The following is an 18845-nucleotide window of genomic DNA, read 5'->3' on the forward strand; positions in this document are numbered from 1 at the left end:
CAGATGTAGATTTGGTCGTTTCACATAGTCCCATATTTCTTGGAGGCTTTGCTCATTTCTTTTTATTCTTTTTTCTCTAGACTTCCCTTGCCGCTTAGTTTCATTCATTTCATCTTCCATTGCTGATACCCTTTCTTCCAGTTGATCGCATCGGCTCCTGAGGCTTCTGCATTCTTCACGTAGTTCTCAAGCCTTGGTTTTCAGCTCCATCAGCTCCTTTAAGCACTTCTCTGTATTGGTTATTCTAGTTATACATTCTTCTAAATTGTTTTCAAAGTTTTCAACTTCTTTGCCTTTGGTTTGAATGTCCTCCCGTAGCTCAGAGTAATTTGATCATCTGAAGCCTTCTTCTCTCAGCTCGTCAAAGTCATTCTCCATCCAGCTTTGTTTCGTTGCTGGTGAGGAACTTGTGTTCCTTTGGAGGAGGAGAAGTGCTCTGCGTTTTAGAGTTTCCCGTTTTTCTGTTCTGTTTTTTCCCCCATCTTTGTGGTTTTATCTACTTTTGGTCTTTGATGATGGTGATGTACAGATGGGTTTTTTGTGTGGATGTCCTTTCTGTTTGTTCGTTTTCCTTCTAACAGACAGGACCCTCAGCTGCAGGTCTGTTGGAATACCCTGCAGTGTGAGGTGTCAGTGTGCCCCTGCTGGGGGGTGCCTCCCAGTTAGGCTGCTCGGGGGTCAGGGGTCAGGGACCTACTTGAAGAGGCAGTCTGCCCGTTCTCAGATCTCCAGCTGCGTGCTGGGAGAACCACTGCTCTCTTCAAAGCTGTCAGACAGGGACATTTAAGTCTGCAGAGGTTACTGCTGTCTTTTTGTTTGTCTGTGCCCTGCCCCCAGAGGTGGAGCCTACAGAGGCAGGCAGGCCTCCTTGAGCTGTGGTGGGCTCCACCCAGTTCGAGCTTCCTGGCTGCTTTGTTTACCTAAGCAAGCCTGGGCAATGGCGGGCGCCCCTCCCCCAGCCTCTCTGCCGCCTTGCAGTTTGATCTCAGACTGCTGTGCTAGCAACCAGCGAGACTCCGTGGGGGTAGGACCCTCCGAGCCAGGTGCGGGATATAATCTCGTGGTGTGCCATTTTTTTAAGCCGGTCCGAAAAGCGCAATATTCGGGTGGGAGTGACCCAATTTTCCAGGTGAGTCCGTCACCCCTTTCTTTGACTCGGAAAGGGAACTCCCTGACCCCTTGGGCTTCCCAAGTGAGGCAATGCCTCGCCCTGCTTCGGCTTGCGCACGGTGTGCGCACCCACTGACCTGCGCCCACTGTCTGGCACTCCCTAGTGAGATGAACCCAGTACCTCAGATGGAAATGCAGAAATCACCCGTCTTCTGCGTCGCTCACGCTGGGAGCTGTAGACCGGAGCTGTTCCTATTCGGCCATCTTGGCTCCTCCACTCCCCTGCTCTCTAAAATATCTTTATAGTTAAATGCAATGTAATATAGAATACAGCAGACACAACAGAAAATAGCATTGTTTAAACAGCATTTTAAATCCTGCTTTGTCCAATCATATTTCTATAACGTCTGTCTTTTAACTTGGCTTCACCATGGTCCCTAAACTCATCCAGGAGGTGGCCCCTGCTTGCACCTCTGCCCTTCTGCCCTCCTGCACCTCTGCCCTTCTGCCCTCCTGCCTTTCAGTTCCTGCAGGCCCCAACTCTCCACTAGCTGGAGGGTCTTGGCTTGCTCCCTCTTCCTGGCATACCCTTCTCTGCTCTTTGTGTGTCTACCATCTTTTGCATCTCAGCTCAAATGTCCCCGTCTCCGGGAGGGCCTCCCTGATGATCTTATCTTAAATAGCACCACCTCCAAATTACTCTTTCTGATGTCACCTTGTCTATATCCTTTATTGCATAAATTGGTAATTATCATGCTTATTTACTTGCTTTTTCAGATTTTAGCTTTTATATGTTTGTTTGTGTTGTGTCTGTCTCCATGTTAGAAAATAGCGCCACCTCTTCTCCAGGTAACTAGAGTGTCCCAGAGTTCAAGTGTAAAGACTGAGGGCATCATGACCTTCTGCAGGGGGCCTGTAAATGGATCAGAGAAGGGGTATTAGGTTGGTGCAAAAGTAATTGTGGTTTTGGCTGTTACTTTTAATGGCAAAAAACTACAGTTATTTTTGCACCAACCTAATACAAAGGAGGAGAAGTTGTTGGGCTCAATAGTCTCTCTTCTGTTCACTGAGTGGCTCAGGCCTGAGATAAGCAGTATCTAAGGACCCAATAATTAGGGATTCACAATGTTTTTTCAGCCTTCCCCCAATCCATAAATCCATAACATGTATCCCAATGTGTGATTTTCAGACATTCAAATGAAAATGCTTTTTTAGGAATGCATCCCATGGAAAACTAGGAGTCCACCTATATGGTCTGAAAAATGCCTGCCAGTAGGCCCTTAGCATGGCCTGGGCACAGTATCTTGCTTCCTTTACTTGTCTTTTGCCTTGAGTACACACTGTGCTGCCCCTGCATTCCAAGTCCTGCCATTTCTGTGGGCAGCAGAGAGAACCTAGGAACCTGCTTCTTCTAATAGGAAACATACCTCCCAGACCTTGGCCCCAGCAGACAAAGTACTCCCAGTTGAGCAGAAACGTGCATCATTATGTCTTCTAACAAATGTTGCTTTTTAAACTTTTCTCTTTCATTTGAGCACCCCTAAGGAGGGAGCAGGGGGAAGAAAAGCAACAGAAAGGAAGATCATTCATAATAAAAATGATAAGATACACATTTGGGGTTCAGAAGATAAGAGGAACTGGTGTAAATTTACAACAGCAGTTTCTAATTGTAGTCAGATTGCAAAATAGGAATGGATATATGACTCGAAGGGATTAAAAACATAAATAGTAAATAAACATCAATGATGTTCTGCTTAAAAAACATTTAAATATATTCAGACTCAAGTGATTTAGTTCATATCACCATATCCCCAGTAAATTAGAAACCATTAAATGTGGTAGAAATTTATATTTGGCAGAGCTGAGGACAAAATAGCATCATTAAATGGTGTAGATACCTTGATGATTAGAGAATTTCCTGGAGAGAATATAGTTCACATAGGAGCCACCAGATTGGCCATGGTCCTTGCTCTGATAGTCCCATGTTTGACAATTTATTCTAAAGAAGTTCTTAGAAGAAAGAAATGCTTGTTTGCACTAAGACGTTTATAGCTATTCTATTTGTGTGACAAAACAACAACAAACACAAAACCAACTGGAAGTCATGAAAATGTCCTATAATTGGTAACATAGGTATAATTGCTACATTGATTCAATATTTTGGCATGAAAAATGGTAGGTATATTAACAATATGGACATATGAGAGAGCAGAGAGCATATTTTAAATAACACGAAGTGAAAAAATATAACAGCATTGCACAGTGATTATAATTCTGTGCATATATCTTGAAGAACATAATCATGTAAAAAGTGATTATCAGAAGAGGTTACAAAAGCTTGTACTGGATATTTATGGAGATGGGATCCTTTAGTTTTTTTTTTTTTTTTAAATAGAATTGTCTTGCTGTTTGCGTCTCTTTCATTGTAACACTGGATAAATATAATTTAAAACTTTAGCAAATAGAATTTTTAAATAAACTCCATATTGAAGAGCGTGGTGATTTTCCCACTCTCCATAGTCAGAAAGGGTAAGAGTTCTGATGTGCCTTTCTCTGCTGGGCGAGTGTAGTGTAGGGGAGACACTATTCCAATCTATTGCCAATCCTATATGTAGTGAGGCAGCTGCAGAGAGAGAAAGCTGTACCCTGAGATCTTTTCTGCCTTAGTAACCAAACTCTGATTTTTAGCTGAGCGCAGACTCACATGCAGTAAAGACTGTGTTTTCTGACCTGCTTTCCATTCCTGTTCAATTAGGTGACAGAGTTCTGGTTATTAGCGTGTAGCAGATACGTTGTGAGTAGCTTCCAAGAAGTGTCCTTAAAGTGAGAGGGTGGGTGTTCTCTCTTTCTACTTCCAGTTGTCAGATGTGATGGCTGGAGCTCCAACAGCTGTGCTGGCTCATGAGCTAAATGCTAAATGCTGAAGAGAGTAGAGCAACAAGACAAAAATCTGCTCCCTGAGATACCACGGGACACCGCTTCAGTCCTAGCTGCAGAACTCTAGAAATTTTGCTTAAGTGAATAAAAACCTGTGTGTCCAAAGTACTGTTACTCCCAGCCAAACTGAATCTGAAATAATATAGCCGCCTTTTTCAGTGTACTTATAAGTCTGTATACTTTGTTTCCTAATTTTAAAAAGAGGAAGAGCATCTTAGAGTTTCCTCTCTAAGTTTTCTCCCTGCTTTAACATTTTAAATAATTTAAAGTGGATATCTCCCACTATGGACCAGTGAATGATTAGCCCATTTTGCCCCAACATTTATCCAGGGTCTTAAAAAATTATTTTTAAAAGTTACTTACTTTTGTTGTTGTTGTTGTTAGAGACAGAGTCTCACTCTGTCACCCAGGCTGGAGTGCAGTGGCTCCATCTTGGCTCACTGCAACCTCTGACTCCCTGGTTCAAGCAATTCTCCTGCCTCAGCCTCCCAAGTAGCTGAGATTACAGGCACCTGCCACCATGTCCAGCTAATTTTTTTTTGTATTTTTAGTAGAGATGGGGTTTCATCATGTTGGCCAGGCTGGTTTACAACTCCTGACCTCAAGTGATCCGCCTGCCTTGGCCTCCCAAAGTGCTAGGATTACAGGTGTGAGCCACCCCGCCTGGCCGAAAAGTTACTTACTTCTTGATCCCAAAGTAATAAAAGCTCCTTACCCAAAAAAGATAGAAAATATAGATAGGCAAAAGGAAGAAAATAACTTAGAATACACTTCCCTACATACTCACGGTTAATATTTTTTACTGTTTTTTACATGTATGTTGTACCTACATTTGGTAACCTGCTTTTTCCACCCACTAAATTGTGCATACACTTCCAAATCATTGAATATTCTTCTAAATATCATTTTAAAAGAATGCATTTATTCCATTTCATAGCTAATGTGCCATACTTACCCAATCCCATAGTTTTGGACATTTAAGAAGTTTTTATGTTTTTGTTCTTATAAATAGCACTGTTATGGATTGCTCTTTAGCCTAATATTTGCACATATCATATTTACCCAATAATAAACTTTATAGGTTAAAAGGTAGGCAAAATTATATTGTCACATTATCCTTCAGAAACTTGTACCAATTTATCTCTCTTCCACTCCTCCTTCACTGATAATATAAGAGTATCACATGCCTTGTAACTTTACCAACACTGGTTATATCTATCTATTTATTACAGTCTTCAGCTATGTTCCTTAATTTAAAAAATTGTGGTAAAATGTATATAATGAAAGTTATCATATTGACCATTGTCAAGTGTACAATTAGGTGGCTTTAAGCACCTTCACATTGTTATGCAATCATCACCATTATTCATTTCTAGAACTTTTTCATCATCACAAACTGAAACTCTGTACCTATGAGACAAGAGCTCCCTATTTTCCCCCTATCGACAGCCCCCAGCACCCACCATTCTATTTTCTGGTCTCTGAATTTGACTACACTAGGTACCTCATAGAAATGGAATCACACAGTATTTTTGTGTGTGTGTGACTGGTTTATTTCACTTAGCATAGTGTTTTCAAGGTTCATCCATGTTGTATCATGTGTCATAATTTCCTTCCTTTTAAAGGCGCTATATATGAAACCAACGAGAACAAAGACACAACATACCAGAATCTCTGGGACGCATTCAAAGCAGTGTGCAGAGGGAAATTTATAGCACTAAATGCCCACAAGAGAAAGCAGGAAAGATCCAAAATTGACACCCTAACATCACAATTAAAAGAACTAGAAAAGCAAGAGCAAACACATTCAAAAGCTAGCAGAAGGCAAGAAATAACTAAAATCAGAGCAGAACTGAAGGAAATAGAGACACAAAAAACCCTTCAAAAAATTAATGAATCCAGGAGCTGGTTTTTTGAAAGGATCAACAAAATTGATAGACCGCTAGCAAGACTAATAAAGAAAAAAAGAGAGAAGAATCAAATAGACGCAATAAAAAATGATAAAGGGGATATCACCACCGATCCCACAGAAATACAAACTACCATCAGAGAATACTACAAACACCTCTACGCAAATAAACTAGAAAATCTAGAAGAAATGGATACATTCCTCGACACATACACTCTCCCAAGACTAAACCAGGAAGAAGTTGAATCTCTGAATAGACCAATAACAGGAGCTGAAATTGTGGCAATAATCAATAGTTTACCAACCAAAAAGAGTCCAGGACCAGATGGATTCACAGCCGAATTCTGCCAGAGTTACAAGGAGGAACTGGTACCATTCCTTCTGAAACTATTCCAATCAATAGAAAAAGAGGGAATCCTCCCTAACTCATTTTATGAGGCCAGCATCATTCTGATACCAAAGCCGGGCAGAGACACAACCAAAAAAGAGAATTTTAGACCAATATCCTTGATGAACATTGATGCAAAAATCCTCAATAAAATACTGGCAAACCGAATCCAGCAGCACATCAAAAAGCTTATCCACCATGATCAAGTGGGCTTCATCCCTGGGATGCAAGGCTGGTTCAACATACGCAAATCAATAAATGTAATCCAGCATATAAACAGAGCCAAAGACAAAAACCACATGATTATCTCAATAGATGCAGAAAAAGCCTTTGACAAAATTCAACAACCCTTCATGCTAAAAACTCTCAATAAATTAGGTATTGATGGGACATATTTCAAAATAATAAGAGCTATCTATGACAAACCCACAGCCAATATCATACTGAATGGGCAAAAACTGGAAGCATTCCCTTTGAAAACTGGCACAAGACAGGGATGCCCTCTCTCACCGCTCCTATTCAACATAGTGTTGGAAGTTCTGGCCAGGGCAATCAGGCAGGAGAAGGAAATAAAGGGTATTCAATTAGGAAAAGAGGAAGTCAAATTGTCCCTGTTTGCAGACGACATGATTGTTTATCTAGAAAACCCCATCGTCTCAGCCCAAAATCTCCTTAAGCTGATAAGCAACTTCAGCAAAGTCTCAGGATACAAAATCAATGTACAAAAATCACAAGCATTCTTATACACCAACAACAGACAAACAGAGAGCCAAATCATGAGTGAACTCCCATTCACAATTGCTTCAAAGAGAATAAAATACCTAGGAATCCAACTTACAAGGGATGTGAAGCACCTCTTCAAGGAGAACTACAAACCACTGCTCAAGGAAATAAAAGAGGATACAAACAAATGGAAGAACATTCCTTGCTCATGGGTAGGAAGAATCAATATCGTGAAAATGGCCATACTGCCCAAGGTAATTTACAGATTCAATGCCATCCCCATCAAGCTACCAATGACTTTCTTCACAGAATTGGAAAAAACTACTTCAAAGTTCATATGGAACCAAAAGAGAGCCCACATCGCCAAGTCAATCCTAAGCCAAAAGAACAAAGCTGGAGGCATCACACTACCTGACTTCAAACTATACTACAAGGCTACAGTAACCAAAACAGCATGGTACTGGTACCAAAACAGAAATATAGATCAATGGAACAGAACAGAGCCCTCAGAAATAACGCCGCTTACCTACAACTATCTGATCTTTGACAAACCTGAGAAAAACAAGCAATGGGGAAAGGATTCCCTATTTAATAAATGGTGCTGGGAAAACTGGCTAGCCATATGTAGAAAGCTGAAACTGGATCCCTTCCTTACACCTTATACAAAAATCAATTCAAGATGGAGTAAAGATTTAAACGTTAGACCTAAAACCATAAAAACCCTAGAAGAAAACCTAGGCATTACCATTCAGGACATAGGCGTGGGCAAGGACTTCATGTCCAAAACACCAAAAGCAATGGCAACAAAAGCCAAAATTGACAAATGGGATCTAATTAAACTAAAGAGCTTCTGCACAGCAAAAGAAACTACCATCAGAGTGAATAGGCAACCTACAACATGGGAGAAAATTTTCGCAACCTACTCATCTGACAAAGGGCTAATATCCAGAATCTACAGTGAACTCAAACAAATTTACAAGAAAAAAACAAACAACCCCATCAAAAAGTGGGCGAAGGACATGAACAGATACTTCTCAAAAGAAGACATTTATGAGGCCAAAAAACACATGAAAAAATGCTCATCATCACTGGCCATCAGAGAAATGCAAATCAAAACCACTATGAGATATCATCTCACACCAGTTAGAATGGCAATCATTCAAAAGTCAGGAAACAACAGGTGCTGGAGAGGATGTGGAGAAATAGGAACACTTTTACACTGTTGGTGGGACTGTAAACTAGTTCAACCGTTGTGGAAGTCAGTGTGGCGATTCCTCAGGGATCTAGAACTAGAAATACCATTTGACCCAGCCATCCCATTACTGGGTATATACCCAAATGACTATAAATCATGCTGCTATAAAGACACATGCACACGTATGTTTATTGCGGCATTATTCACAATAGCAAAGACTTGGAACCAACCCAAATGTCCAACAATGATAGACTGGATTAAGAAAATGTGGCACATATACACCATGGAATACTATGCAGCCATAAAAAATGATGAGTTCATATCCTTTGTAGGGACATGGATGAAATTGGAAACCATCATTCTCAGTAAACTATCGCAAGAACAAAAAACCAAACACCGCATATTCTCACTCATAGGTGGGAATTGAACAATGAGATCACATGGACACAGGAAGGGGAATATCATACTCTGGGGACTGTGGTGGGGAGGGGGGAGGGGGGAGGGATAGCATTGGGAGATATACCTAATGCTAGATGACGAGTTGGTGGGTGCAGCGCACCAGCATGGCACATGTATACATATGTAACTAACCTGCACAATGTGCACATGTACCCTAAAACTTAAAGTATAATAAAAAAAAAGAAAAAAAAAATAAAAATAAAGGCGCTATATATATATGTATATATATACATACACATTTTATGTATATACCACATTTTTATCCATTCATCTATCAATGGTTACTTGGGTTGGTTCCACCTTTTGGCTACTGTGACTAATGTTCCTATGAACATGGGTGTACAAATACCTCTTCTAGTCCCTGCTGTCAATTTTTTGGGGGGGTATATACCCATAAGTGAAATGCTGAATCTTATGGTAATTCTATGCTTAACTTTTTGAGGAATGGTGCCATACTGTTTTCCATATTGGCTTCACCATTTTACACTCCCACAAATAGTTCACAGAGGTTCCAATTTCTTTACATCCTAGCCACTGCTTATTTTCTGTTTTTTTGTCTTTCGTTTCTGATGGTAGCCATCCTCATGGACAATATTTAATTGTGGTTTTGATTTGCATTTCCCTAATGATTAGTGATTTTAGCATTTAAAAAAATGTGCTTATAAGAAATATATATTATATATAATATATAATATATATTTCTTATAAGCACATTTTAATATATTTTTATATATAATATAATTATATGTAACAATAAGCACATTATATATAATATATAACATATTTATATATAATATATTTATATATAATATATATTTATACATAACATATTTATATATAACATATTTATATATAATATATAACATATTTAAATATAATATATAACATATTTATATATAATATATAACATATTTATATATTATATGTAAAATATGTATTTTTATAAGCACATTTTTATTATATATAATATATATTTTATATATAATGTATATTTTTAAAAATGTGCTTATAAAAATATATATATTTCTATATATGCTTATATATATATATACACTTCTAGTTCCTGCCTAATCAAATCAAAGTGTGGTCCTTAGACCAGCAGCATCAGCATCACCTGGAAGCTTGCTAGAAATGCAAATCCTCGGGCCTCACCCTAGACCGGCTGAATCAGAATTTGCATTTAAGATGCCTGGTAGGTAATTTGTATGCATGCTAAAGTTTGAGAAATACTGCTTTAGAGGTTAATGAAATAGCATTTTTTTCTTTCCTTTTAAGCTTTTCCTCTATTTCCCAGCCACAAGTAATTAAATACTATAAAACACTACAAAAGATCTTTCAGAATAGAAATAAGCAGAATGTGAAGAAATAGCATGATAGAAGGGAAAGCAGGCTTAGGCAGCAGCTAGTTCAGTTTCCAAACTCCAGTCTTTGTAGCAGCTCCATGGTTTTACATGTAGTGGGGTATCCTTTGTACAATGTTTTACCTAATAATGTTATTTATATGGAATCACTTTTTTAAAAAACTGAAATACCTTTTCTCTTTCTTTCTTTCTCTTTTTTTCTTCTTTTTTCTTTCTCTCTTTCTTTCTTGCTCTTTCTCTCTTTCTTTCTCTCTCTCTCTTTTTTTCTCCCACTGCCCCTCTCTTTCTTTCTTTGAGACAGGGCCTTGCTCTGTTGCCCAGGATGGAGTACAGTGGCATGACGATAGCTCACCAAAGCCTAGAACTCTTGGGCTCAAGTGGTCCTCCCACCTCAGCTTCCCAGGTAGCTGGGACTATAGGTGTGTGCCACCATGCCCAGCTAATTTTCCAAAAAATGTCTTTGTAGAGATAGGGTTTCCCTAAGTTGTCCAGGCTGGTCTCAAATTCCTGGCCTAAAGCAATCCTCCCACCTTAGCCTTCCAAAGTATTGGGATTACAGGTGTGAGCCCAGCCTTAAAAATTTTTATTTAAATTAAAGTTTATATCACTTCTACAAATGAAAACCTGTATTACTTGCCAAAAATAGAGGATAACTGTAAAAATAAGTTAATGAAAACAAAGCAATGTTATTAAGACATAAAAATTAACAATGAATTATAAGATACAATGAATCTAGTTATAAAAATATATTTCTACGTAGTTTCTCAGTGAAGGCATTGAAGCCATTTATGATCAACCGTTAACTTGTTGCTAAATTGGAGAGTAAGAGGTTTCATTGAGGTTATACATCAATGAAAACATTCTTAAAACTTATTTAAAAGCTAACAAGTATCGTGGGCTTACCATGTACCAGGTACAGATCTAAGAGCTTTAACATATATTTAATCCCCATAAAGACTTCATCAGGTATTTACTGGCATACCCCATATTTTACAGATGAGGAAACTGAGACTTAAAGAGGTTCAGCAACTTGTCAGAGGTTACAGAGCTAGTCACAAGCAGAGCAGGGCTTTGAAGCCAGGCATGTCCAGGGTCTAGCACCTGCAGCTGCTTAACCAGCACTGAGAAATCCAAGTCAAGTGTGCATTTAGTCGAACAAGGCAAAGATAAACTGTCTACCTTTTCTAAGCATAGTTATGTCCATGGATACAGCCTTTTTGCACTAATTGATTGTCAACTTTTGAAGAGGATAGTTTGACATATTACTGATAGAATACAATGATGTGCCTAGGAATTCAGGGAATAAGAATCTGAGTTATAGATGAACAGCACCTGCTTTAACCTTACTTCTGAGCAATTATGGTTGAGGATCAGGCTCCTGGATCCTGTACTCATTAGGCACAACCCTATAATTCAAGTGCTTTTATGATTTGCATTACCAATGCCTGAGAGAGGAACATCCAGACAATAATATATAGGAAATCACAGGTTTCATGTGATATATATATATATGGTTCTCTAGAGGGACAGAACTAATGGAATAGATGTGTAAATAAAGGTATAAAGGGGAGTTTATTAAGAAGTATTGACTCACGTGATCACGAGGTGAGGTCCCACAATAGGCTGTCTACAAGCTGAGAAGCAAAGAAAGTCCGAGTCCCAAAGCTGAAGAACTTGGAGTTCAATGATCAAGGGCAGGAAGCATCCAGCATGGGAGAAAGATGTAGGCCAGAGGACTAAATGGGTCTAATCTTTCTACGTTCTTCTGCCTGCTTTTATTCTGGCCTCGCTGGCAGCTGATTAGATTGTACCCACCCAGATTGAGGGTGGGTCTGCCTTTCTCAGTCCACTGACTCAAATGTTAATCTCCTTTGACAACACTCTCACAGACACACCCAAGAACAATACTTTGCATCCTTCAATCCAATCAAGTTGACAATCAATACTAACCATCATGAGTCTACCCCTTGTCAACTTGAACCCATACACATCTCCTGAAATCATACACAATCGTCAAAGAAAGACAATAATAAGGTCATAATTATGCCCAACGTAATACAACTATCCTTCGTACAACCGGAAACTCACCAATTCCCCAACCCAAATACTATTACATAAAGTTAACAATACTTAAATGCTGACATGAAGTCAATAAATCTTATGTCACATGATAAAGGAAAAAGGAAATAAAATAAAGATATTTTCATAGTACAAGTGTATACATGCACAAAGATGTTCTTAACAAAAAGAGGGAGGAAATACTCATGACAATTAACATTCCTCATTTCTGCACTTGGTCATGTGGTCATAGCTGGTATTGATGACTACCTTCTACTATCCCTTCTGTATTACCTTTGTTTTCAGCAAGAACCTCAGCAGGTTATGGTTTTTTTCCTAGTGGAGTGATCCAAACCTTTATTCCTGAAGGGTCTGGGCCATTTGCAGTCCTGTCTGGATTGGGCTATTGTAGTTTCCCATTGACCTTAATCACAGGGCATGGTAATACCAAGAGACACCCTAAAGGATTGTCTATATTCCACGCATACTCTTCCTTACCTCCATTGTGGAGTAGTAGTAGACTGACTTCATCTTGATATTCTGGGTCAATCAGCCCAAGCAACACTGTAACTCCCTTCTTAGCTTGTTGACTTAAAGGTAGGAGGAGCCCAAAGTGTGCAAGTGACAATCTTAACTTCCAGTTTAATGGAATTGTGTTGTGTCTCCTGGTGGCAACGTTCCTCCCTCTGGGACTAAGATCTCAGAATGTAATGTCATGGGAACAGGAAGCAAAAATTTTGCTAGTGGGTCACTAAGGGTGATGGTTAGTGGTGCCACTTCCACTTTCCACCCCTTGATTCCTGGACCTGTGAATCCTGGCTATGGGAGAAGCAGTACCATATATTGGATGCTGATTCAGAGCATACATGGCCTTCTGGAGAACTTTGCCCCAGCCCTGCAAAGTATTGTCACCTAGTTGGCATTGTAATTGTGACTTCAAAAGGCCATTCCACTGTTGTGTCAATCCAGCTGCTTCAGGATGATGGGGGACATGGTAAGACCAGTAAATTCCAAGAACATGAGTTCACTGCCACACTTCTTTTGCTGTAAAATGAGTGTCTTGGTCACAGGCAATGCTATGTGGAATATCATGACCATGGATAAGGCATTCCATGAGTCCACAGATGGCAGTCTTGGTGATATATTCTAATCCATACATTTACATACATAATTACTAAAATTTAAAAATGTTTGTCCTTGTACCCCCTAAAATTCATACTTTTGGAATTATCAAGTTCAATCCCACATTTTAAAGACAAGAAAACTGATATTTATGACCACCCAGAAGCTGTGGGACTGGAACACTGGTCTTTGTCCTACACCACTGCCCTCTCCTCATATTGAGGAATTCTTGTGTCCTTTAATACTAACCCAGCTGGCCATACCTCATAATGAATCACAGTATGATTTATTGGTAAAGTGGTTGGCATCTTTACTATAGGTGATTTACATGGTGGAGATGAATTGCAATCCTCAAATTTAGGTGTGCAAGACCTATGGAATTTTGTTAATCAAATGAAATTTCCACCCTTGGTTTGTTGTTGTTGTTACTGGCCTGCCTTCCTTTCCCTCTCTCTCTTTTCCTTCCTTCCTTCCTTCCTCCCTCTTTCTTTTTTCCTTCCTTCCTTTCTTTCTTTTTTCTTTCTTTCTTTCTCTCTCTCTATTTCTTTTTTTTGACAGGGTCTCACTCTGTTGCCCAGGTTGGAGTGCAATGGCACAATCATGGCTCACTGCAACCTCTGCCCCTCAGGTTCAAGCGATTTTTGTGCCTCAGCCACCCGAGTAGCTGGGATTACAGGCATGCACCACCATGCTTGGCTAATTTTTGTATTTTTAGTAGAGACTGGCTTTTGTCATATTGCTATCCTGTTGGCAGCGTTCCTCCCTCTGGGACTAAGATCTCTAGCCCAGCAGAATGTAATGTCACCAGAGATGGCTAGGCTGGTCTCGAACTCCTGACTTCAAGTGATCCACCTGCCTTGGCATCCCAAAGTGCTGGGATTACAGGCATGAGCCACCATGCTCAGCCTAAAATTTCTACCCTTAAGCTTGCATCCCACCAGCTTGGCAGGAAATCTAACTGTAGTCATACTTAGAGCTTCCCCGCTCCTCAACCCCAGATGTGTGAGTCCAGGAGTCCCAGGCAGAAAAGGCTGTTAGTCACAGCCCACAGTGGTTACAGCCTCTGCCAGCCCATTGGTTCTTTCTCTCCTGTGCTCTGCCACTTCTGGGCTGTCCGGGGGTCTGGGACTCTGGTCGAGTGGGAAGGCCTCTGCCTGAGCTATAGTCACACTCCAGCTCCCAGGAGTCATTCCTTTGGAGAGTTGTCCCTATTTGGCACAGGCTGCATGCATCTGCTTGTACATTTTTCATGGGTGTGGGCTCACAAAAGACAGAATCTTGGACACCAGGGTGCTTCTGCTTTTTGCAAAGCGTTGATTCCCAGGGCAAGAAGTCATAAAACCTGGCTCCCTGCTTAAAATGAGGGAAAGGGAGAATATAGATGCTGTGGTCTAAGTGTCCTTCAATATTCATGTGTTGAAACTTAATCCTCATTGCGGTGGTAGTAAGTGTTGGGGACTTTTGGGAAGTGATTTACTTGGGAGGGCTCTGCCCTTTTTGCACTCTTCTGCTCTTCCACCATGTAAGGACACAATATTGGCCCTCTCTGGAGGACACAGCAACGAGGTGCCATCTTTGAAGCAGAGAGCAGACCTTTTCAGACATCGCATCTGCTGAAGCCTTGCTCTTGGACTTCCCAGCCACCAGGACTGTGAGAAAATACATTTCTGTTCATTATAAGTTACCCTGTCTAAGGTGTTTCATCATAGCAGCATAAACAGGCTAAGACAATAGGGAAAAAAGATAGTTTAGTAAGTTGCCCTTGCACTCACAAAATAATTTAACTTTAAAAAATACATAATAATTTAAAATGGTAAACTTTGCAGAAATGGTCCTCAGTGATGTCACAAATGGCTGTGAGCATGTTCTGTGAACTGTTCTTACACAAAACAAGCCTGCCTTTGACACCTTTCTTCCCCCAAACCAGCTGGTAACACAACCCTCGGTGAAAAAGTATTGCACTTTTTAAGGGGTAAATTCTTCAGGTATAAGATCAGTGTTTCATGCATAGAACTTGCTTAGCCATCACTGAAATCGTATATTTAGCAATTTCCTTTTAAATTGTTGTGCCCACCTCCTTCCCACTGGGTTTAAGGCTAGTACAGACACTTGGGCACCTTGTGCCTGGCCCCACTGGTGTCCCCTGTGAGGGCTGGTGAGGGCCGATGGGCACCCTGGCCTGGCTGGGTTCTCTTTGCTGATTGATAGCTGGCTGTGTGGAAGATGACCTGAGTTCGCAGAAGCTGGCCTAGCCCCTGCTCAGGTGTGGGCCAAGGATGTTGAGGCTGTTTCCTGCTGTGGGGAAGGTGCAGGGGCTGAGCAGAAGCTGGCCCTTAATGTAGACGAGGCTGCATCCTTCATTCCATGCCCTCCGCTTGCAGTCATTTTCCTTTCTTTGCCCATGTCCAAGTCCCTCTTGGACAGAAAAGTTCCTGGGGACACTCTGTTGGATTCCAGTAACTGACAGGCCAGCCAGAACTCAGAGCCTCCCTTCCCTCCAGTGCCCTTGAGGGTCAGGCTGCCATCCTGTATGTCCTTTCTCTGGACAATCGGGCCACCCACTCTGCCCCTGACTTCCAGAGTCATTCCTGGGAATCCACCCACCTCGCAGAGGGGAAGCTACTCTTAGGAAGTCCAAGATGACTTTCTGTCATTTTTCTTCCTGCAAAAGTAGAAAAACCATTACAGATTTGATCTCTGTGGGCACGCTATTAAATGTTTAAAAATCAGCCACACAAACAAATGAAAAGATCGTTGTTTATGCACAGCCCACAGCAATTCATCATGGTTTAGAGGAGCAGGCCTGGATTCGGGGTCAGGGGAGCTGGGTTCACCAGTCTGCCCTGTTGCCTGCTGCATAAGAGGTCTTGGTTAGGAAAGTCACTGAACCTCAGTCTTTTCATCTGTTAAGTGGTGCATGGTGGGGAGGGGAGGATAGGAGAATACCTACCTCAGAGATAAGTATTTTATTGAGCTATAAAATTAAATCAACCAAAATCAGTAGCTGTTTGTATATTTTTGACAGTTTAATGTAGCCCCAGAATTTAACCTGTATCATAGAAGGGAGGGGAAAGGGAGCCCCCAGAAAGAATCTGAAAATGTCTAGAATGAGCTTTTCCTCAGGTTCAAGCAATACATTCTAACCTATTATGAACCTGCTTGGTGGTTTTAAGTTCTGCAGCGGTAACTTACCCTCTCTCCTTCTTTTCAAGTCTTGCCTCTTATTCCCACCCACCCCTCCCCAGCCATCTGTCCTTTTGTTCATCCTTAGAGTCCAGAGGCGCCATCTGGTTCTCTCCTGGATGGCCTGGGGGCGTCAGATGCCAGGAAAAGACAGAAGGGTCCTGAACTACAGTGTCTCCTCAGGGGGCAGAATCCACAAAATCATCAGCCTTTCACCACCTGGGTGAACAATGCTGTATGTTTTTCCCTTAGGTTACTGTGTCAAAACAACTGTCTGACCCAGGTGAGAAAGTGGGGAGGAGGAAAGGTGCATCTTGTGGCATGAACATTCAGTCCACAGCTGCAGTCAAGTTGGGGGTGGGGTGGGGTCTGTTACACTTAGGGGAGGAGCATCTCATTAGGCGTATGGGGGCTTGGTTTTAGGATCAACTTCTGCAATGATTCCATTGCTTTGGAAAGGGTCACTTTGAAATTTAGTCGTTGAAGTCAGATGTGCAAATAAGTTTAGAAATATCCATCACCAACCAAATAGGAAGACTTCTAAAATCCTTTTACTCTCTTGGTCAATGGTCTCCGAGCCATACCTGATCATTCATTCATTTGTTTATAAGTGCCTGCCACTGTAGGCCCCTGCCCAGGACTGAATCCTTTGGATCAGGCCCTGAATATCCATGAGCCCAGCCAGATGTTGGATTCCTTACGGCTGCTGGTCACCAGCTTATTTGGAAGCCTGGTTAAAAGCACTACGTCTTCAAAGCTTTTCCCCGCTCTGAGATAATTGCCTGCCTATCACCTGATGAAAACCCAAACTTGTTTCATTTTGTGTTAGTAAGAACTAGCTACTGGTAAGCACTTATTTAGTTGTATAACTGCTTTTCAATTTTGCATTTAAATTCTGAGAGTCCCTTAGATTCTATCATTCGGAAACCTGACTCTAAAAATACCAAATTATAAAGAAATTATGGCACAATAAGTATTTTAATCGCTTTTTATAGCTTGCAATCAAGTTGACAAATACAAAAATTACTTGAGTATTATATTTAAAAACATCCTGTAATGAGTGCTCTTGTTTTCCATGTTCTTGGAATATGATGAGTTTTGCTCTGCATGCTGCTTAACGATAAAGGAATATGAGAAGAGTGGTATCTTCTAGCCAAACAACCTTTCATTTCTTTATTTAAAAAGCCCTCTTGATGGGTTTGTACCTTCTCAAAGTAACTTTCAGCAGTGTTCTCTTATGAAGCTTACTTTCTTAATCATAATGTAATTCCATAGGCACCTTACAGAGGTGTCTGTCTTCAGAGCATAGAGCATTGTCTGGCATATAGGTATCACTCAATTAAAATAGAATGGATAAATGAATGCAACATACATAGAAGCAAGTGGGAATCAAGATAAGCAATTAAGAATTCTCAATATCCCACAATCAACATGACTTATGTGGGATTACAGAGCTGACTGAAAAAGATCCTATCTATTCCTTTGTTATTAAGTCTTTGGCAGAGCTGTAAGGTGATTAAGGAAGCCCTCCCCCATCCATCTCTGTCACAACAAGAAATGCATTGGGGGAAAAATGGCCATTTACCTGTGGGATTGTAACCCAAGCCATTACCTTTTCCCTAACTTCCATTAATTTATCTTCTCTACACCTTAATAAAAACAGATTTAGATGTTCAATGAGAATGCTTAAATATTCCAGAGGGTAACTTGTCACCGTAATTTCCAAGGTTGTAAAAAAACACTGTATTTTTAGTTTATTAGTTTGCAGTTCAATGAAATTATCTGCCATTGATGACATCAGACTTTTGGGAGGCCTGTGGCCACAGTTTAATTTGAAAGTTACAGTTAGAATCTGATGAAATCACAGTGGGTGTTGCAAGAGACACCCTTGCAGAAATTTGAAGATTATCCTGAAACTGCTTAGTGTAGTCTTTTAAATAAGTATTCCCATGTGCTGTTCATGAATTATAATTAGCATGGGTGTTTTGTCATACTGTAAGCATTGTCAATGGCTTCTGTAAATATGCCTTTGCTTTATAATTACTTCATGTAACTGAACACCAGCCACAAATATGGTCATCCTTAATCACCTTACAGCTCTGCCAAGGACTTAATAACAAAGGAATAGATAGGATCTTTTTCAGTCAGCTCTGTAATCCCACATAAGTCATGTTGATTGTGGGATATTGAGAATTCTTAATTGCTTATCTCGATTCCTACTTGCTTCTATGTATGTTGCATTCATTTATTCATTCTATTTTTATTGAGTGATACCTATATGCCAGACACTGCTCTATGCTCTGAAACAGGCAGAAGTGTCAGAAAACAGTTTACCCAATGTTTTCCATCCAAATCCAATTAACCAATATTCTCAATTTGGAGCAACTCAAGACGAGCCAT

General features: G+C 40.4%; 1 long non-coding RNA gene across 1 annotated transcript; it reads right to left on the reverse strand.

Moving 5' to 3' along the window:
• Window positions 1-74: 74 nt before the first annotated feature.
• LOC134810349 (uncharacterized) lies at window positions 75-12997 on the reverse strand. The gene is made up of 4 exons (XR_010158143.1): window positions 12639-12997; window positions 3815-4030; window positions 2538-2650; window positions 75-2023 (listed from the first exon to the last, which is right to left on the reverse strand). It is a non-coding gene; the product is annotated as an uncharacterized LOC134810349 (long non-coding RNA).
• Window positions 12998-18845: the final 5848 nt, after the last annotated feature.

This window comes from Pan troglodytes, chromosome 5 (genome assembly GCF_028858775.2).
Source record: "Pan troglodytes isolate AG18354 chromosome 5, NHGRI_mPanTro3-v2.0_pri, whole genome shotgun sequence".
Taxonomy (NCBI): domain Eukaryota; kingdom Metazoa; phylum Chordata; class Mammalia; order Primates; family Hominidae; genus Pan; species Pan troglodytes.